The 18,189-nt window shown below is 58.4% G+C and overlaps 1 protein-coding gene across 9 annotated transcripts in view; it reads right to left on the bottom strand.

Annotated features, from left to right (window-relative positions):
* MEF2D (myocyte enhancer factor 2D) overlaps positions 1-18,189 on the bottom strand; it is an 86,451-nt gene that overhangs the window by 53,698 nt on the left and 14,564 nt on the right. For 7 of the 9 annotated variants that reach the window (XM_074852890.1, XM_074852897.1, XM_074852899.1 and 4 more), the window contains exon 2: positions 7,022-7,091. The gene's annotated coding sequence lies outside the window, so the exon portion shown is untranslated. Of the gene's footprint in view, positions 1-3,512; positions 3,580-7,021; positions 7,092-15,376; positions 15,397-18,189 lie in introns of those variants that run through there. The other 2 variants (XM_074852893.1, XM_074852895.1) reach the window with 2 other exon arrangements.

Genomic DNA, 18,189 nt, shown 5'->3' with positions numbered 1-18,189 from the left:
TACACGTCTCCCCCATCTCCACCCTAAAAAACGACTTTCCTCCATAGCCCACGCTCAGAGCCTGCTGCCATCTAACAGCTGGACGCTCACCACCAGACACCGCTGGTTTTTAATAAAGTAAACACAGATCCACCAACAGCATTAATTATTTGGGACTATAACAGCACCACAATTTTCAAGCAGAGACTAAGGCCTCTGGCACAAGGAACCGAGCAGAAAGAGCCATCCCTTGGCCCCAGGACCTACAGCCCAAGTGCTGTGAGAGGAGAAGGAGCCACCAAAGCTCACCCAGAGACACGGACGGGGGTGTGGCCACCACTGAACCCCAACCAAACTCGCCCTAAGTGAGCAGGAGGAACCGGGATGAGACGCCACGCAGCAAACACCGGTTTAACTTCCTCTTCCCCTGCACTGCCTTGAAAACACGGCGGCGCCAAGCCAGCACCCAAATGATGTTGCATCAGCTGCTGGCACCGGCGCTTGGGGGACCCTGATCCGGAGCCTGGGCACGGCACTGCTGGAGCACCCCGGGGACCACGGGGCACCCAGAGCTGCTGCAGCCAAAGCCAGGGCAGGGGGAGGACACAAACCAGCTCGAGGTCCCTCGTCCCCAGCGTGACTGGGGGATGCCTGCCCTGCCACAAAGGCTTTGCCATCTGCGGGGACGAGATACGGCCCCGCTCCCCCAGCTCAGAGCAGCTCACACACACACACATCCGTAGGCAAAAAGCTGACGAGGGACGGGGCCAGATCCTCACCCCGTGTTCCCAAACCACGAGCCAGCAAGGCGGGTGGGTGAGGATCCAGCCCCGGCTCGTCAGGCGGCCAAAATACAGCAGGACAGCTGGCTCTCAGCTGTTGCCACTCACTCACAAGACGCACATTCTTAGACACAGGCGCAGAAATCCTGTCCTCCCCGCTCCCCGGCACTGGCTGGGCCACCAAAATCAAACTGGTACATGCCACAGTCTGCCCGCACCGATGGCCATCGCCGGCAGCTCCGACCGGACCCGCTGGGTGATGGAGCCCACAAGCAGGGAGAGGTGGACTCACACATCCTCCAGGAATAGCGGAGGAAATTATTCTGCTTTAAAAGGTTCTTTTTTAAGCCACCCAAAACTCATGTTTTAGCAAAGAGGATTTAGGCAGGGGGTCCCCAACCAGCTGAACACTTCTCCATGGCTACACCAAAAACCACGTGCCAGAGGGGTGGTGATTTCGGCCAGCCCTGGGTTTTGGGGGTGCGGAATCCCGGAATCCCAGAATCATCTGGGTTGGAAAAGCCCTTGAAGCTCCTCCAGCCCCACCATGAACCTCACCCTGACCGTTCCCAACTCCACCAGATCCCTCAGCGCTGGCTCAACCCGACTCTTCAACCCCTCCAGGGATGGGGACTCCCCCCCTGCCCTGGGCAGCCCATTCCAACGCCCAACAACCCCTTCTGCAAAGAAATCCTTCCGAAGAGCCAGTCTGACCCTGCCCTGGCGCAGCTTGAGGCCATTCCCTCTTGGCCTGCCGCTGGGTCCTTGGCTCAAGAGACTCCTCCCCCCTCTCTGCACCCTCCTTTCAGGGAGTTGCAGAGGGCCAGGAGGTCTCCCCTCAGCCTCCTCTTCTCCACACTAAACCCCCCCAGGTCCCTCAGCCGCTCCCCATCAGACCTGTGCTCCAGACCCTGCACCAGCTCCGTTGCCCTTCTCTGGACACGCTCGAGTCATTCAATGCAGATGTTGCCCACCTCGGCGCGATGCTCAGGAGAGCGATGGGGATGCCCAGCCACTGCAGGAAATGCCAAAATTTGGCACTTTCCAGGGGCGTCGCCTCATCCCGGCTCTGGCACCCTCCAAGCTCCCACACCAGAGCACCACCGGCACGCGGCTGCGGTTGAAGCCAAGAGCTGGGTTGCGGGTCCCAGCCCAGTCCCAGGAGGGACCCTGAGGACAGGTGAGAGCCCAGGAGCTGTCACGGAGAAACACCAGCCACGATTCTTCTTGGAAAATGGAGAATATTGACAAAAAACACCCAGATCAGGCATTTTTTTCTGCAGACTTGCAAAGGGGGAGGAAGAGAAAGCATGGTTTTTAGAAGGCACGAGTGTGCAGGTAGAAATGAAAATATTTCAGTCAAAATTTTTGGCTGAAGGATGGGGACGTAGAAATGAATAAATATAAATAAATAGCTGCCCAAACCGATTCTTTGCCTGAAAGAGATGCAGGAGGAGGAGGAAAGGGCTTTGCAGCCATCGTTGCTGCTGCCGCTGCCCAGGGCAGGACCGTGGGCAGCCGCTCGGATTCGAACACAGAAACCTGGGATCCTGCAGTGGGGATGAGCCCCGCGGCCCCAAACTCGGTCCCCAAACAGGGACCCTGCTGTGACAGGGTCCCCCGAGTCGAGCTGAGCAGAGGACCCCCCTCACCCACCCCCAGCGATGGTTAAAGGGTTGGGTTTAACCCAAAGAGTGAAGTTTATCCTCCAGCCCCAGCTGTGTTCAAGCTGCCCATGAGTATCGGAGCCAGGGCAGCACACACGAGCGTGTCTTGGGAGGGAAACACTAAAAGCATTTCTGAAGGATGCCATCCTTCTTCCCACAGGTTCTGCACCTTTATTTTCACCGAAGTGGATATTAAGATTATCAGCATTACTAAGCCCAAGCAGGACCTGGGCAGTTTCACCCCCAAAGGAGGAACAGCACAAAAAACCTTGAAAAATAATCAAGATGGAAAAAGTTTTTTCTAGGATGAGCCAAGCCGGTCCCAGCCCCACCGCATCCATCCCTCGTGTGGGACCAACCACACTGGTGTCTAGAGCAAATGAAATATTTATGAAATATTTAAGTGAGGAGAAGGAACAGGAGGGAGAGACCGAGCAGGATGCTCTTGCCGTCACCGATGCTCGGGCGGGGAGGTGTGTGGTACCCGGCTCCCCCCGCGCCAGGCACCGGCCAAAAGGAAACAGCACCAAGCAGGAAGGTGTTAAAAAACCCCGGTACCAACCTCAGAGGAACCACAATAAATAACCGCCCTGACACCCCGAGTAAATACGGTGGGCTGCTCCCCGCTCGCCTTCCTGTTTGCTTTCGCAGATCCGGGCTGGGACAGCCACCTCCAACCACCCGCCCCGGCCCGGCGTGGCAGAGCTCCGGCCGCGGCACCGTGGGTACGAGCTTCCCCAAAGGGCTGGATTTTACCCCCTGGGAACAGGCACCAATCCTGCATCTGAGCCCGCGCCTGCTGCGCCTTCCTTGCTCGCCTGGATTTGTTTTTATTTTCAGAGAAGGAAATCCCAGCTCACCCACTCCCCGCCGGTGAGCCATAACCTCTCGCCGTGCCTCAGTTTCCCCCTCTCTCCATGCAGCTGATCCTCCCAACATGGGAACTCCCCCCCCCGCAGCCCCGACCCCCCCTCTCCCTCCCTACCCACGCAGGATAAAAAGCAACGGGTCCTGATTTACGGGCACTTTTGTGCTTTACCACGAACACAAAGGAGAGGGGGAAAAAAAATAGAGGCACACTCACATCGAAGATCTGTGTCACGAGCAAAAAGGGGGGTCTGGGGCAAACAGCCCCCCCCCGGCAGAGCAGCGGCGACCGTGGAGGCTGACAATAGATAAGGGCTCTAAATTTGGCGCTGGGCTCCAGCACCGGGCTCTGTAAGGCGATCGGGGTGGGGGTGTGCCGGGCTGTTTATTTGGCTCCAAACTCCGCACCGACACTGCAGCGTCACCCGTGTTTAAAAAAGGAAGGAACGAAAAGGAGGAAGGGGGGGGGATTAAAAAAATAAACATAAATAAAGGGAGAAAAGTGCACGCATACGTTCAACAATAACAACAAAATTAAAAAAATCAAGAGAAAAGGAGCCAGGGCGGGAGGGGGAATAAAAAGAAACCCAGTTGGGCTGGCAAGGTTTAAAGCGACGCCTGTTTTAAAAAAAGAAGTTGCTAATTTTAACTCTCCAGTGGAAAGAGTGAGAGGTACTTACAGGAGACAGGGTGGCTGCGTCCTTCTCCACGTCTGCTGCGCGCTGGCGGCCGGGAGGAAGCGCGCGGGATGGAGCCGCCGTCCCCACGCCGTGGCCACCCCGAGCGGCCGTCCCCACCGCCCAGGCCGGCCCCCGGTCCCCCCAAAACCCTGTTCGGGGAGCGCGGCGGCGGCTCAAGGGCAGAGGCAGATGCGAAGGCAGGAGGAGGTGGTTAAGCGTGCGGGCGGGGGGGAAGGGAGCGGCCAGAGCCGCTCGCTTGCGAACAGCTGCCGAAAGCAGCCCCCGGGCTCGCTTCCTCCGCCACCCCAAACCCGGGGACACCCCAAAGCCGGGGACCCGCAGGATGGGGACAGACCCCACGGCGCAGCGGGAGGACCAGCCCCACTGCTGGGTCGGCACAGTCTGACAACGTTTCTGCCCGGACATTTCTGACCAAGTTGGCTTTTCCCCAAGGGAAAAGGGCTTTGAAGACCTTTTTTTTTTTTTTTTCCCTCCCATTGGTGGCAAAATAGTGGATGAGCTCAGAAAACCAAAGCGCAGGGCAGAGCCGTGACCACGAAAGGCCACCCGGCTCCGCGGGGAGTTAAAAGGTGACCTCCAGCAGCACGATCGCGTTTCAGCAGCCACACGGGCGGCAGGAAACTCATCGCTTTACCAAACCCAGGATCCCACCTCTCCCAAAGTCGGAAAGGGGCTCCAAGTGGGCTTTTTGGCGAGCCCACCGGCCGGTTTTTACGAGCTCTCCCCGGAAAAAGGGAGGATCCTGCTGGACACAAACGGCTCAGCGCCAGGCGAGGCGACACGCTCACGCTTAGACCACGGTGGGAGCCCAGGAGCTGCAAACCCAAGTCTCCACCAGCATTAAACCTCCAAGAGAACATGAGGCAAGGGCTCAGCCAGCCGAGGAGCAGACCCGGTGACCCAAGGACTCTTCCCAAGCAGCTGGAAATCAGCCTTGGGCTGCAAAACCTCATCGAGAGAAAAGCAGGCTGGCACAGACCCTGCAGCTTGTGCATGCGGTAACGGACACGTGATTTACTGAGCATGGCTGCAGTGAGATGATACGACCGTCTTCAGGACATGAAAGAGTCGATTCAATTAAGGTCACAGGCCCTAGAAGAGTTTTCTGCAGCAGATGCGGTTGGGCAGAGCGAAGTTTTCCTGGTGTGCCTCAAATGGGGCTGGCCTCAGGAAGACAAAATGCCTATTGATCGCGGGCAGCGATGCTGCACGTTGCAGGACGCGAGGACGTGGCTTCGTCGGGATTAAATCGCCCGGTGCTGCTCGTCGCACGCTTCCGAGGCAGGGTCGATACTGCTCTTCTAATTGCTCAGCTCCTGTCGCTCGCAGAGCAAAAGGGGACGAGTTCCAAGCAGTCCCCAGAGGTGCTTTTTGAAATCCTCCTCCCCAAGCTGCACAACTTAATGCCCCGCTCCTCAGAGCGAGCAATTAGGCAGCTGCAGAAATCGCTAAACTGCCCCTCCCCTCCTCAAAATTCTGCGCCAGCACCGGCAGCAGCACCGGGCTTTGCGGGACGACACTGCTGACCTGAAAAAACTAGAATTTGTGTGAGCCTAAAAAATAAGGAGCTGTTGGAACTGGTCAGTAGGGAGTCAGTGGCGTTGAGCATCCTGTCTTCAGCAGCCAGCAGCGATTTGGGGGAGAACACGTGTAATTACAGAGAGATGCAGCCAGCGTCGGGGACGGGGCGACGGGACGCGCGTGGCGCATCGGGACCGCGACGCTCCGCAGCCGGGGAGGGTCCTGCCCTCCGCTCCCCGCCCTGAGCCCCAGCGCACCCCGCAGCAGCCAGCCCCATCATTCCTACGCTCCGTTTAATTATCTACCTCACTAAAAAGCGTGTCCCTGGGCTGGTATTTATCTGTGCCCGACACGAGCGGACCGGAGCCGTGGTCCCACACCGGCACCTGGGACTCTGCCGCAGCAGGACGGAGCCGCTGAGCCTCCCCAGCCCCGCTCTCCTCCGGCACGCCACGGCCCAGCGCGGGCACAAAACGAGCATCACCGAGACACAGCGGCGCCCTTCCACCGCTTTCACCCTGACACGAGCCTGTGGAGCTGCTCCGGGTTTCCATCAGCGTAAGCGAAGGCAAGATGAAGCCCTTGGCCCTGACCTTGCGGAGGAAACGGCGAATGCTGTCCCCATCTCCCAGCACCAGGCCTCCAAATAAATGACCTGCCCCCTCTCCGGCACTAAAAAGCCATCTCAACGCAGCAAAACTGCTCACTAAGCTGCGATGACTGAGTCCCCTCCTTTCAGCAGCTGGGGTCAGATTATTTTTAAAATCTTTCCTTTTATTGATTTCAATATCAGGTACAGAAGATACATTACACGAAACCTCATAAAACGGGTCCGTGGCGTTGTCTCTACCACAACCTCACTGCAGCCAAGGGAGACGCAAACACTTACTGTAACAGCAATAAACAGGCAAAGAAGGTCGAGAAGGGAGAAAAACGGGACCCGGGGCCCTCTCCCAACAGCACCTTATTTCTGGGGAACACAAGGGACAACATAATAGTGGGTTTGGCCACACGTTTCATCCACTCAGTGCAGTAAAACATCCTTTGCGCCAACACCGCCGATTTGAAAAAAAAAACCCCACAGAGCCCCAAATCAGTGTCGTGGCCGCAGCTGGGATCTGGCAGAGCCACATCAGGAGGCGAAGCGAAGGGGAAGGGGGACTGCAGGACCCCGAGCGGGTGCCACCCCCCTGTCCCACGCCAGCTTCGGGGACTCTGCTGCCTGGTCCCGCTCACCGGGACCCTCCTGCGCCCGCAGCAAGAGAGGGGTGTGCAGGCGGGCAGGGTGCTCCCCGCTGCTCCTCCTGCCGCCGGAGCAGAGCTTTAGGGTCAGATCCGGCAGCAATTTGGGAGTCTGAGCTCCTGCGCTGCATCCAGCCGGGGTGACCTCTGTGGGGGCCCCCTCCTGGCCCCCAGCCCGGAGCGGGGGGGACGCACAGCCCTGGGCAAGCGACCTCAAGGGGGAAGGCAGCGAGACCCCCAAGGTTGGGATTTCCTTCCCTACCTGCTACGCAGATGCCAGCATCTTCTGCTCCTGCCAGAGGATGAGCTGCAGCCACCGCTCCTCAATCAAACTGCAAAGAAAAAGCGAGCAGCCATCAGTCTGAGGGGATGGAGGCAAGGACAGGGCTCCCCGCGCACCCCATCCGAGCCCGGCCAGCCAGAGGGGACAGCGAGGGGCTCCTGGTCCCCCCCGCGGAGCAGTCCTGGGGTCCCCTCCCGCACCGTCCTGATGCCAAGCATTGCTGCAAGGGCTGCAGAAGCCAGGTGGGACCTTGCCGGGCTCCTGCAAGGAACCAGAAGCCTCAACACCATGAAATATGGAGAGAATTCAGGTGCCCAGAGGTGGGGATGGGATACAGGAACCTGTGGGCCCACAAAAGAAAGGTGGGAAAAAGGAGCAAGAGAGACAGGTATAAAGTGACCAGGGGGAAAAGAAACTACAAAGACCTCGGGAATGAAACAAAGCACAAAAATTATCATTAATGAGGGACCAGATCCAGCCCGGCAGCGGGTTGTCCAAGGTTTCAAGTGAACTTCGCCGCCTCTGCGAAGACCCTCGCGCGCGCCCCGCGGGGAAAAGCACCGACCCACGCGCTCGGACGCTTTTTCCTGGGGAGCGCAGCCAAAGCGGCCCTCGCCGAGACCAAAATGCCACGGCCCAGAAGGAAACGTGGCTGCTAAATTCACCTTACTCGCCACGCAAAGATGGGAAGCGATCCACGAGGCAAAGCGCGGCGGTTTCAGCCAGCCTTGTGCCGGTCATTCATCTACCGGTGGCTGTCACCGTCTGGGGCGAGACAGTGCGTCCCCCCCGCGCGGAGCCTGTCCCCCACGGCACGCTGCCGTGCGCGGGAGGAGCGGTGCTTTTTCCCACTGAATAAAAGGGAAACTGAGGCTCAGAGGCCAGCACCTGGCTCTCCCAACGCGCCGCGAGCTCCTGCTCCCGAAGCCGAGCTGCAGCCTCACCCCCGCCGCCTGCAACAGAGCGAGGAATTGTGCTCGGCTTTCCGGCGTCCTCATCCTCCGCTTCAACCACAAAACCAGCCTTCCTCTCCCCGGCTGCCTCCCCTCCCACGGCCAGCTCATTTCCTGACATTACAAAATTCAGCCTGAACAAAGCCGGAGCGAGGAGCGCGTGGCTCCGGCCGGGGCTGCCCCAACCCCTCGCCCCCGGGGAGCCATGTGGAGAGGACACCCCAAAAGAGCGGGGGTACAAGTGGCTCTCGAGCCTCCCGAGAGCACCAAACCTCGTGCCGCGTGGGCTGGGGTCCTGCGGATGGACCGGCCGTGGGGTTTCCAGCGTCAGGACAGACGGACGAGTCTGGCTCCACCACCTCCACGATGGGAGAGCAGCGGGGACAAGGAGGGGGGGGCTGCACCCGTTAATGCCCAGACCGACCTGTTGCCCCCCCAAGGACCACCCCTTTATCTCCCTTAATAAAAGAGAGGGTCCCACACGGGGACAAGGACACCCACAGAGGCGTCACCTTGCAAGTGCCACGCTCCCAGCCGGGATGAGGGATGGCGTTACCTGCGCTTCTGCTTTCTGCCTTATCTCAGCTGCCAGCTTTGGGGTCAGGGGCTGCTTCTCTGCAAACCAGCCCCCCCCCACCGCACCGAGACCAGCTCTGAGGGATGGAGACATTAGCGTCAGTGGGACCACCCTGGCCCCAGATGCCATCCCCGGGGTGTTTAATCTCTCAACGGGTTCCTGAACCCCCACCTGCCCCGGGGGGCTCAGGACCAGCTTTGTCATCATCCCACTGGGATGCAGCGGGGGACATGTGGCCGAGCAAGATCTCCTATGTCTGTACACGGAGTGGTCCCCCCTGGGTGGGGGATGCCAGCAGACGAGGCGGGAGCATCCCCGCGGGATCCAGGGCCCCCCCTCACATCCCACCTGAAGCCGAAGCCGCATGTCTGTGGTGCCAGTCCACGTGCCACCACCATGGGACAGCCGGCACAGCCATGCCAGGCACCTCGCACACAGACCCCAGCACCGACAGCAAAAATATCCATGGCTGGTTGTCCCACACACCCCCGGCTCCCAGAGCTGACCGGGCTGTTACGACGACGACCGTCAGACAACGCCCGACTCCCCGCACCACCGTGGTCCCCATATCGTGATGATTAATGGCAACGCCTTTGCCAGGCCATTTTGGCAGATCAGCTCCCCTCTTGCCGCGGTGAGGTGGGAAACCCTGGGGGGGGCAGGATGGGTCTCAGGCTACCACACGCTTGGGTCTGATCCCAACCCAGCGCTGGGTTGTACCCCAGCGTCACCCGGCTCCGGGTCAGCCCTGGGGACAGGGATGGGGAAACAGGCCGGAGACCACAGTGCACACAAACACGAGCCCAAGGGCCCGATCCTCAGCTCCAGGGTTGCTTCATGCCCCGGCCAAGCTGTCGAAGCCGCTGCCCCTCAGTACATCCAGCACCAGTAAACCCCAGTGAACCCCCAGTCCCCATTTTGCAGCACTTCAAGCCAGTGCAAAGAAGCAAAGCCCCCACCCGCCGGTGCTGCTGGCGGGCGAGAGTCCTGGCACGGCTCCCAGAAACTCTGGATTCTGGGGTGTTTCGAAACGACCCACGGCAGCACGGTGAGACCAGGGCTGGGCCGTGCCACCGGCAGCCCCGAGGGACCCTGCGTGGTCCCGGGGTCTCGTCCCCGGGGCACCGCCTGCGTTCAAAGCCTTTTTGTTTTAAAGGGAGAAATGCTGCCCAGAAAAGGGGAAAAGTATCATGTTTTCAAAATGCTCTGTTATTTTATAAGCTGGGGGAAGAAAAAATCACGGAGGGGCGGGATGGAGGCAGCAAAAGCAAGTGAATTCCCCTTTTTAAGTGAAACAAAGGAGGGGAGGAAAAGGGGGAAAGAGAAGACAATCTTTGTGTCCAGCTTTCAAACAGAAATGCTGAGCAGACAATAAAACTGTTCCTGTTTGAAAACCAAAGCTCCAGTTTTGCCCAGCAACAAACCAAAACGCTTTGGGGTGGGATCTGCCCCGAGAGCAGCAGGACAACCTCCCTGATGTGGGGGGGGGGAACCCCCTGGGACCCCCCAGTTTTTTTTTGAACTGATGTAGTCAGGCTGGTGCAACCTGCCAGGCAAAGGCAGCGGGTGGGCGGCGGAGCTGCTCCAACCTGCCTGGAAGGATCCCAGGGGATGTGCAGATACGGCTCCCGGTGACCACCCTGGGTATCTGCTCAGCTGATGGGTGACAGCCCCTGTGCCACTGCCAGTCTTTGCTAATACCCCCAAATATATATATATATATCCCCATATATATATATATAAAAACCCCCAAATACATATATATTCCCATACAGATATAAAAACTCCCAAATACAGATATATTCCCATATATATAAACCCCCCAATATATATATATTCCTATATATATATAAACCCCCCAAATATGTATATATATTCCCATATATATATAAAAAACCCCAAATACATACATATTCCCACATATATAAACCCCCAATATATATATTCCTATATATATATAAACCCCCCCAAATATATCTATATTCCCATATATATATAAAAACCCCAAATACATATATATTCCCATATATAAAGACCCCAAATACATCTATATTCCCATATATATATAAAAACCCCAAATACATATCTATTCCCATATATATATAAAAAAAACCCCAAATACATCTATATTCCCATATATATATAAAAACCCAAATATATATATTCCCATATATATAAAAATACCCAAATATATATATGTACCCATATATATATTAAAAAACCCCAAATATATATACCCTCTGATATATATCCCCCCAAATATATACCACCCCATATATCCCTGACTACATCGTATACACATGTGATACCCTCAAATAAAGAATCCCCCTGAGCTGGCGGCGGAAGGGTCTCGGGCACAACCCGTCCTCGCCACGCGCAGAAGGCTGGAAGGCGCTAAATCACTCAAACGAGCTCCCAGCCCCGTTATTAGATCAATCACCAGCCAATTAAGCCGCTGGCGCGCGCTCGGCCGGCTACCCCGGCGTCGCTGCAGCGGGCTGGGCGCGGGGTGCCGGGGTCCCCCGGGTACCCCCCTGGGCCACCGCCCCGGGGGGACAGTCGAGGGGAGATGGACGGGGAGAAATCGCCTGCGGTGGGGCTCCGCCGGGCCGAAGCGGAGCCGAGGGGGCCAAGAGGGAGGCGCAGATTGTGGAGGGGAAGAGCAGCCGACCGCAATCTCTCCTTCCCCTTTTTTCATGTTTCCTCTAGCAACGGGCTCGAGGCCGCAAACATTTGGATACCAAACCCGAACTTCCCTCCCTGGGCTACCGAGCCGGCTCGCTGCTTCTCTGCCAGGCGCTTGCGGACCCCCACCCCAAAGCAGGGCGGCCCCAGTTCCCGCGGCTCTGACATGTCAGTCTCGGGGGGTCCCAGCAACAGCAAGGATCAGCCCCAGCATTGGGGGAAAAAAAAAAGAAAAAAGAAAAAAAAAAAGGACTTTCTGCATTTCTCCAGCCCACAAAACTAAAGCATCTCCACTATGGCCTGGCCTCCAGTTTGCACCACCGTGGGGAAGAACCCCAGGGCCTAATTAGGCCTGATGAGTTTTTTACATTTGGGTTTCCTCTGGCTTGCCACCAAGAGGTGGGAAGGGACAAACTGGGAGAGATCCCAGTCCAGACTGGAGCGCCGGGCAGGACAGGCTGGCGGTTAAACGCAGCGAGAAACCGCGGCTCCCAACCGCCCACCGTGCCGGATCCTGCCCCCCAGCCACACCGCTGGGGCTGAGACCGGGCGGCGGGTGGGAGCCAGGAGGGAAAAACCCACCTCTGGTGGCACGAGGTGGCACAAAAGCGATGGCACACGGTGGCCGTGCCGAGGATGCGCCCACGCCGTGCAGGAGGTGCGACCACCACCGGTGCTCCTCCGACACCCGCACAGGGATGGGGTGAAGGTGCTCCCAGCCCCAGGCGGGGTGGGAATGGTGGGGGGCTCCCTTCCCTGCTCCTCCTGGTCACCTTGCAGAGGTTTTGTCCCCACAAAGGGTCCCAGCACGGGTCCCCCACCCAAATCCAGCCCCTGGACGGGTGCCGGGAAAGGTCACGGCAGCCGAGCGCGGCGCAGCCACCGCCGCAGGTGTTGCGACAGCGGCCGCCGGCCCTGCCAGGAGTTGGGGGACACGGAGGGGGTGTTGGGGAGGGAGGGGGTGCGGTGCACGCGTGTGACCGTTGGAGCCACCGAGTTTCGCTCTCGCCAGCTGAGTTCCCCCTTGGGCGGGGGAGATGCAGAACCGAAACCTCCAGCTGTATGGACGCGGGCGGGCGGGGGCGGCCGGGAGGTGCAGGAGGGCTGGGGGCTGGCGGGGGGTTCGGAGCGAAGCCACGCACCGTGCCCGTGACCACGGGGTCGGGGGGGAGGATGACACACAAGGGGACGGGTGCAGGGATCTCCTCTGGCTTGCAGCACCCACCCTGCTTCTGCCCTCTCTGCACAGCTGGGCCACCCGTCACCTTGCACCCACAACATCTGGCGGGAGCAGAAATACGCCCCCGGCGAGCAGGTGCCTACACCTGGGCAGGCCCCGAGAGCCCGTCCGGGGGCTGACAGTGCCGCAGGACATCCCCGCGCCTCGGCCGGGTGCCAGGCAGCAGGACCACGACTGCCCACACAGGGTGGGGTCCCCCGGCCTCGCAGCACCGCCCGCTCCTCCCAGAGCGGGGAAACTGAGGCACAGAGAGGGGAAGTAAACAGCAGAGCTGGAAATGCAAACACCCGCTCACCCCCTGAGCAAGCCCCTCGCCTTCCTCCTTGTCCCGTCCTGCTCACCCACCAGCACCAGGAGGACCCCAAGCCTAAAACAACCCCAAAACACCCAAGGACATTGCGGGGGCTCCCACAAGGGCCCAGGGATCCCAAGGTGTGGGTGCCCCATACCCCAGGCACCCAGCTCTTGCCCTCGCCCCAGTGACGGAGGCAAATGCTTCGGGCCACATTGCCACCTGCTGGCACCAGCCCCAGGGCCTGATGGCACCAGATAACCCACAGAACCACAGAATCCCAGAGTCATCTGGGTTGGAAGAGCCCTTGAAGCTCCTCCAGCCCCACCATGAACCTCACCCTGACCGTTCCCAACTCCACCAGATCCCTCAGCGCTGGCTCAACCCGACTCTTCAACCCCTCCAGGGATGGGGACTCCCCCCCTGCCCTGGGCAGCCCATTCCAACGCCCAACAGCCCCTTCTGCAAAGAAATCCTTCCTAAGAGCCAGTCTAAACTAAACACCCAGCCACAGGCACCTGCACCTTCCCCGATGGAGACGGCGGCGGCTCTGCAGGTGCTGTGCTGGGCACTGGGCAGCTGAGTCGGGGCACGGGCACGGGTACAACCAGCCACTGTCATGTTTGATCAGAGCAGCCCCTGCTTGTTTTCCATAACTAATTTTATCTGGCTTGATCCAACACATGTGCAAACCCATCCCAGAGGTGCCAAGAGGGGCTGTGGGTGCCCCCACCCTCCTCGCGTCCCCCAGTACCCAACCGAGGCATCTCCTGAAAGGCCCCAGCGCTGCTCCAGGGATGCAGAAGATTTTACAGCAGCAACTCCAGCTCCTGCCGGCATTGCCAAGGCAGAGGTAAAGCAGAGGAGGCTCCATCAGCCGTTTTGCCCCCCCAAACTCCCCCTAAGCCCTTCTGACTCCCCCACCAACCCCTCCTGCCTGCTGTTGGCTCTCCCCAAACACCACGGATCTTTCAAGCCACACTCTCCTTCCTGTAGCACGGCCGGGATGGATCCTCTGCCACAGCTTTGCAGCCGCTTCGCACCCACGTAAAACCCCACGCGAGGCACGGGGGGGATGCGAATCCCGCCGGCACACACGCTGACACACACCGGCAAATCCTCACCGACGCTTCGCCGCCGCTGACCGACGCAACCGCCCGCGGACGACAAGAGCGAAGCTGGAGGAAAATCAACACCGAGTTTGGTTCTTCAACACACGTGTTGGCGCCCGGTGGGCAGCAGGGCTGGGGGGGTGCCCTGGCAGGGGCAGTGGGTGCAAGGACCAGGCGGGTGATGTTGGAAGGGACCTTGTCCGCAACCCCATCCCACACCCGCACGCTTGGGCGCTCATCGGCGCGCTTGGGCACGCGTCTACGCCAGCCTGGCCACTGCCGTGGCCCCACGGCAGGCAGGACCCGTGCGGGAGGCTCGTGGACGGCACCAGGAGTCGCCACATGTGCGTCCAACGCGGGCAAAGCTCCTCTCACGCCGCTATTTGGGAACGACCCCGCCTTGGGCAGGTCCCCAGGGGAGCTCACCCAGGGTGATGCAGCACGTGCCCCCTCCCCAAGCCCGGGAGTCTGGCTGGGCCAGGTGCCCCCAGTGACGAGGCCGGCAAGTCCAAACCCCAGGGCCAGCGGGCGAGGTGCGGCGAGCCGAGGCTTCGTGCCAGCGTGCGCCGGAGCCCGGTGAGAGGGAGGGTGGGAGAAAAACATCATAATTAAGAGCAAAGCCCAGGCCCCTCACCGCCATGCTCTGCTGTCGCCTGAGTCAGCAGCCGCCGGCTCTGGGGACGTTTTGCATCGCCGCAGCCTCCCTGGGCAGCTCGGGATGCCACCAGCGGCTCAGCCCATCCCCTCCCCATGGAAACCAAACAAACACGTTCGCCCAAGCCCAAAACCTCCAGCCCATCCATCTCCCCGCTCTGACAAAGAGTGGCAGGTCCTAAGTCACCTCCCAGCTGCAATTAGGTGACACAAGACCTTCCCGGGGTGGGCTGGGGACGGGGAGAGGAGCTGCCGGAGAAAATGGAGAGGGAGGAGGTGGGCACTCGCTAGGAAGGGAGACCAGGCAAACCTCCACGTGCCCCTCGCTGCTGTCCCCCATCCCGGGGAACGGGGACTGCCACCGTGCCAGAAAATCCCAGCCCAGCTCCTTGGTGGAAGCTGAGAGCTTTTTTTAAACTTGCTTATAAAGGTGACTAGCAAACAAGAAAGAAAAAGGCCCTCCTTGTGCAGAGGAGAGACGGCTTTGTGGTCACACGCAGGACGCCTGGGAGATTTGCATTTAATTCTGGGTTGTGCTACAGACCTTCCTGTGTGTCCTGAGCTGAGCTGGCCACGGCCAGGGCTGCTGCTGCCTTCCAGGCACCCAGCACCCACCATCACTTCCAGCTAAAACCCCTGCATGGTGCAGCCGCGACCCGAGCAGGAGCCCGGGCTGCTCATCCCCAAAAAAGCAAAAAGGGGGGTTTGTCCCCGAATCGGTGTGCAAACCTCAAACCCCTCGTGCAAATCCCAATCCCTCGTGCGAACTCTTTGGGCCAAAAGGCAAAGCACTGATCCAGCAGCCAAGCGTGGCTCCACACCAGCTGCAAAGCCGGGGTTGTATCCCAAAAAGTGGGAGCCACATCCCGACGGAGCGAAGCTCTGCTGCCCCGCAGCCTCTGAAAACTCAGCGGGGAAAAACCCCAAACCAGAGAATAAAATCAGCCCTGGGGTTACCCAAATCTACAGGTTCAAGCCCCAAAAAAACTTGCATCTTCGGCAAATCTCCACGGGGAGGGTGCCTACTCCCCAAACTTCAGATCCACTTTTTTTTTAAAAAAAAAAAAAAAAGATTAAAATATTTCTCTCTGGCGAGGTGCAGAGAAACACTTGCACATTCGGTGCCGTCGTCAGCAACTCCTACACCGCCCCCCACGTACGCTGCTGCGAGGGGAAAGCAGAAGGGGGATTTTATAGGCACCTACAGAGAAAAAAAAGAAGATCTCTCTGTAATTTGGTTAACCAGTCAACCGAGCGGCACGAATCCGTAGGACACTGCCCTGCCGCTCCCCGAATGACTCGGTCCCCCGCGGAGCAACAAAACCTCCATGGCTGGTGCAAGCGTCACCTCCCGGCACCTCCCTCTGACGGGTCCGCCTCGATGACCCTTGGAAAAATCCCAAATCCCAAATGCAACCCCCAGCATGAACACGCTGGCGCTGGCAAACGCCAAAAACAAAAAAAAAAAAAAAAAAAAAAAAAGAGGGGTTTATCAAGTCTTGCAATCACCAGAAAAGCTCTTGCTGCTACAAACGGGGACCTGGCAGCAGCGTCGTGGACTTTGGTGCTTTTTCCCCTTAAAACCCCAGCCCCACAGTCCTGTAATTTAAAGCGAAAATCACAGCGTTCAGATTTAAAAGAGAGGGAAGAGAAGAAGCTCTCTGGCCCAGGAGCCAATTAAAACAAATGGAAAGTGTTTTGCTTTTTAATCTCGTGATTTTTTTTAGCTAATCTCTCCATTGGAAAGGGAAGATCGGCTCGGCAGCAGGATGCTGCCAGGGGCATCCAGCACGTGCAGAGTCCCGGCCGGGACGGCAGCGTGAGCCCTTGCTCCCCGTTCCTGTCCCTTTTGGTTGTATTTATCCTGATTTTTGCTCAGAATTACTGTAGAGGGGTAGAGAAACAGTAGCAGAGCTCTGGGAAACTTTTTTAACAGGGGATTTTGCTGTTTTTCTGTCTCTCTTTTATGAAGAGGGGAGTTTTCTATTTTAAAAATACTCTTTTCGCTTTGAGTTTTTCATTGGTTTGCACGGGAGGGTTCAGAGGCAGGAAAACCCTCCCCAGCCCCAGCAGACCCCCCTGCTCCTGTTTGCTTTGTGGGAGAAAAGCAGGGTCCTATTCCTCACCTGGCTGGAGATCAGAGAATCACAGAATCATTTAGGTTGGAAAAGTCCTTTGAGATCATCGAGGTGATGCTCTTCCTGCCGCAAAGGGAGCCCCGCTCGTGGGAAATTCATAAAAATGAGACGGTTTAGAAGTGGAAAGGATCCACAAACATTCAGGAATGGGGTTTGTTTCCTTCTCCAGCCCTGGGCAAACCCTTGGACGGGATGCAGCAGGAGGGGGAAACAAGAGCCAGTAGCCCAGGAGAAGAAGGGGCTCCCCTCGCCCCCCCACCGCAGCGTCTGGCCGCAGGAGCCGGTGGGAACCTCTTCGCCGATCCAGAGGGATTCATCCACTCCCCCAAGCAGGAGCAGAGCCGGAGCAGGGAGGAGGCCGTTGGATGCCATGCCCAGAGCCCATAAATTACAGCAAAGAAAAGAGTTGCATTTGCCCTATTTCTTATCTGCTTGGAAATTGCGCTGCTTTCCCAGCTGCAAAGGCAGCTCTGTTCCCAAGAATTTCAGCAAAGCCATGACCTCTTTCCAGGATCATACAGTATATGGTGGCGGGGAGCCAGGGCTAATTATAGGCACAGGAAAAGGGGAGAGAGGCATTTGGAAAAGCTCTACCTTCCCAGCGGCGGGGAGCAGGGCGGCACGGCCCCACGGCGGGAGCACCCCAAAGGGCCGCGACACCCCAGGCGAGGAGAGCGAAGCCCAGCGAGCCGCTGCGCTCCTGGGTGTCACTGCTCCCCTTTTCTGGAAGGATAAAAGCCACCGCAAAACCCCGGCTCACGCCGCTGCCCGATTCCTACGTGCTCCGGTGCAGAAGCCCCACGGGGGGAGCGGGACCCGCTCCGGCACAGGCTGAGCAGCGGCACGAGCACAGGTCCGGCTGCAGAAATAAATGCAGCACGAACCGAAGTCACTCAATCCTCCAGCAGGAATCTGAGCGTTCAGGGTTCCGTGCGAAGACCCCATCGCCAAGCGACGCCACGAGCCCCTCACCGTGCCCTCGTGCCCCCGCCGCTGCCAAAACACACGGCCTGCAGAGATGCTCCACAACCTGGAGGCAAATAAATGTGCATTAAACTTTAAACACCAGCTGTCGAGCGAGCCACGGGCAATTTTAGAGCCTGGTTCATTCTCGTTTGCTGGGCAATGTCAGAGCAGTCACCTCCCCTCTCCCGACCCCACTGTCTCTGGCGTGTAGAAGCGGACGAGGACACGTTAACATGTGTCTGCAAGAGCTTCCAGCGAGGAGGAAGTTGGACAGGAAAGCACTAAAACAGGCAGCAATTTTTTAGCCACCAAGCTCCTCTTCAGAGCCACATTTCTACACAAAACAAAAAACAGGGAAGAAAAAAATCCCACCTAATTTTTTTTTTGGGGGGGGGGGGGAAGCCAGGAACCCTCTCGCTCGCCGCAGTGGTTTTCATTTTCCACCAAATAAAATCGAGTCTCAACTCCGGCTGCTCGCTTATCCCCCTGCACGCTCGCTTCCTTGTTTGCCTGCGCATGTGGGAATGTGT

Source organism: Strix uralensis, chromosome 32 (assembly GCF_047716275.1).
Source record: "Strix uralensis isolate ZFMK-TIS-50842 chromosome 32, bStrUra1, whole genome shotgun sequence".
Classification (NCBI taxonomy): Eukaryota; Metazoa; Chordata; class Aves; order Strigiformes; family Strigidae; genus Strix; species Strix uralensis.
The sequence above is the reverse complement of the archived record's forward strand: the minus strand, read 5'-3'. Positions and strand labels throughout refer to the sequence as shown.